At 44.4% G+C, this 3,281-nt stretch overlaps 1 long non-coding RNA gene across 1 annotated transcript; it reads right to left on the reverse strand.

Moving 5' to 3' along the window:
- Positions 1–381: 381 nt before the first annotated feature.
- On the reverse strand, positions 382–2,307 carry LOC309535942. The gene is made up of 2 exons (XR_014221448.1): positions 1,483–2,307; positions 382–579 (listed from the first exon to the last, which is right to left on the reverse strand). It is a non-coding gene; the product is annotated as an uncharacterized lncRNA (long non-coding RNA).
- Between the last annotated feature and the right edge of the window lie 974 nt (positions 2,308–3,281).

Here is a 3,281-nt window from a genome sequence, read left to right on the forward strand (position 1 = left end):
TACTTTGTTTCTTCCCACTATCCTTTTGCTTCTTTATTTCATCCTCTTTTCCCTTGTCTTTTTAATTACTGCTGATTACCCCTTCCCTGGAGACCACCAATCCACAGAAGCCTGGGAAAAACTGCCTCAAATGCCAGAGAACAACTCACAGAGACTGCTTGCAAACCCACAAATTAACATATGCATCTAATACCATATCTTACTTTGACTATCAACTTTGTTCACAATCAATTTCATTTCAGGTATCTGCTAAGCCTCTTGCAAATATTAATTGAGGCTGCTAGTAATTATTATTTCCAATGCTTCAGCCTTTAGAGGTCCCACTTAAATCATCAGCCACACTTGTCCTAAAGCTTAAATTAATTCTCTGCCCCAAGGAAATTATATTAAGCCAATTTAATAATATTTCTAAAGAACTACAAGGCAGCACGTTCACTTCTAGAGTTTTGATAAGTTTCACTTTCAGTAAGGATTTCTGTAATATCAAGAGTCAACCATAATGAGATGTTCAATTTTCTGTTTACCTTTTAGAATTGCAGACAGCGGGGGAGTTTTGAAAATGCAGGTTCCATCACTGAGCTATATGGAGAAAAAGGAGGGGTAGAAATGCAGTAAATAAAAACCAAAGGAAATATGCCAGGGTATTAACAAAAGAAACTGGTTTGACCATTTTCTTTTTGATGCTTCTCTTCTGCAGGCTCTAATCTTAACACCTGTAAAACCATAGGCCTGGGAGGTCTTCTTGACACCCAGCTCAAGTAATATGATAAAGTATCATATTATTCTTTATTCCGCAAGATATAAAAAGCATTGTTTAGAACAGGGGCAAGGGACCCATGGCCTTCCAGACACAGCAGGGCTCCATCAGCCCCAGCCTGGCCAGTAGTCAGGGATGACTGGAATTGGGAGCCCAACAGGACTAGGAGTTCCCCAGCCATGGTTTAGGATATCCACCTCTGGCCATGTTTGTCAAACTGGGGTCTCCACCTGCTGTTGGACTACAACTCCCATCATTCCTGACCACTAGTCCTGCTAGCTAGGGATGATGGGAGTTGTAGCCTAACAACAGCTGGGGACCCAAATTGGAGAAACGCTGGTTAATGTATTGCATGCTGATGAATTCCTAGATATTCAGCCCACAGGCTCACCCAAGGGGACAGGATAGGTTGCAAAAGACAAAGCGGTATTGGGGCATTTCTAGCTGCCAAGGTCCATGCCTATAAAGCCAACGTAGTGCCTTCCGGACTCCAACTCCCATCAGCTCCCAGCCAACACAGCCAATGGTCAGGGGTGATGGGGGTTGTAGTCCAGCAGCATCAGGAGGGCTTTACTACAGATCACAGCAGTTTATCCAGGGGGAGGCATAGTTCCTTCTGCCTCTGCTAGCCGTCTGTGCCATAAGGGCAGCTTAGGCAATTGCCACCAGAAGCCCCACGACCACCACCTCAAAGTTCTGCAGCACATTACAATATAGATACTTACTATTGAGTTGAATGGGATTTATAAGTGACACTAGGTTGTTCTACTAAGCACATTTGCTTGGGAGCTAATTCCAGGGCAATCAATAGCTCCTGCTTTCAAGCAAAGGCATTTCGGATCAGGGTGTTAGCATCACAGTTCCATTTCCTTTTGAAGTCAACAGAAAAGTTATTGACTTTAGCAAATGCTAGATCAAGCTCTGTACCAGATTGGCTCGCTGGCCCTGCAAGCAAGCATTTTAAGGATAAAAGCAGTTGTTAGAACTCTTGGAATAAACAACAAGTTTGTGCAGTGACCCTTTTAAAGATCTTCAACAACATTTTATCAATTGGTTTGGTCCACAAAGTTTTAAAAAAGTGGGCGAATGCAGTTCTTTTAATCGAAAAACAGCAAAACCAGCACAAATCAGGAATATTTGGAAATTACTGACAGAGCAACCAATCTTGAAACTGTCACAAACGTGTCCTGAAATGCAACAGCTAACCCACCTCCCCTTTCTGCAACAAGGCCTTATAAAGACACAGGCAGCATTTTCCATGCCAATTTCTAAGGAACAAATCTATTATGGCCAAGTCAAAGGATGCTTGAAAACAGGATGTTGAAAGTGCTGATGCAGTTGCCTGCACAGCAAACAGCAGTTCTGGATTGGTGCTGGCATAAAATCCTCTGAATAACTGACAGGAGAAGATTTCTTCATTCTCGGATGCAGTGAAGTGGTGTGGAAATGTGAGTGTGAAGGGGGAATTATATACTTCTGTAGGTTTGAAATGCAGGAGAAACTGCAATGGTCTGGAGTAGAAGTAGGCAAGTGAGCACTCTGGGGCCCATCTCAACCCCCAGAACAGTCTCAGGAACACACACACACACACATTTGCACACCTATTGCTGATCTCAGCCACTTATCCCCAACCCAAGACGCAAAGAAAGACTTCTTTTGACACCCTGTTCTCCAAGTAATCAGTACAGCCTCAGACAAATCTCCCCTTCTGCACCCATGCAAAGGGGAGTAAGGGGAGTTTAAACTGTGTTCAAATCCCAGTTGCTATTCACACTGAAGAGGAGGAATATACAGTGGTGCCTCGCAAGATGAAAAGAATCCGTTCTGTGATTCTCTTCGTCTAGCGGTTTTTTTCGTCTTGCGAAGCAAGCCCATTGAAGGATTAGCGGATTAGCGCTATTAGCGGCTTTTAGCTGCTTTTAGCGGCTTATCTGCTGATCGGACCAGCTGATAAGCGGCTTAGTGGCTTAGAAAAAGGGGGGGAAGGGAAAAAAACCAGCAGGAACTCGCAAGACATTGTCGTCTTGCGAAGCAAGCCCATAGGAGATTCGTTTTGCGAAGCACCTCCAAAACGGAAAACTCTTTCGTCTAGCGAGTTTTCCGTCCTGCGAGGCATTCGTCTTGCGGGGCACCACTGTAAAGACCCTTTTGCTTAAGCCTCTGCTTGTAATAATTGGTGGGTTGAGGGAAAACTCTGGAAAGAGATCTTCCAACAACCCTCTTAGCAGCAGCCTCAACCAGGGACAGCATGTTCCATTTCACTGCCCTAGGCAAAACAGGAAGGTGCCAGCCCACCACCCAAATGCCCACCGCTGGCCTTGTGTGGTTGTTGCAGTGATGCGCACAAAGCAACAATGGATTCCAGTAGGATCTTCCCAAGTTCTTACAAGCTCTTGCAGATCATATATATGCAGACCCTCCAAGTGTCCCTATTCTCCAGGGTTCCTGATTTGATCCCGGAATGTCCCCCTTTTCCTTAGGGTGTCCCTATTTTAATTAGAGAAATATTGGAGGGTATGAAGTT

This window comes from Podarcis vaucheri (assembly GCF_965113315.1).
Source record: "Podarcis vaucheri genome assembly, chromosome: 7".
Lineage (NCBI taxonomy): Eukaryota > Metazoa > Chordata > Lepidosauria > Squamata > Lacertidae > Podarcis > Podarcis vaucheri.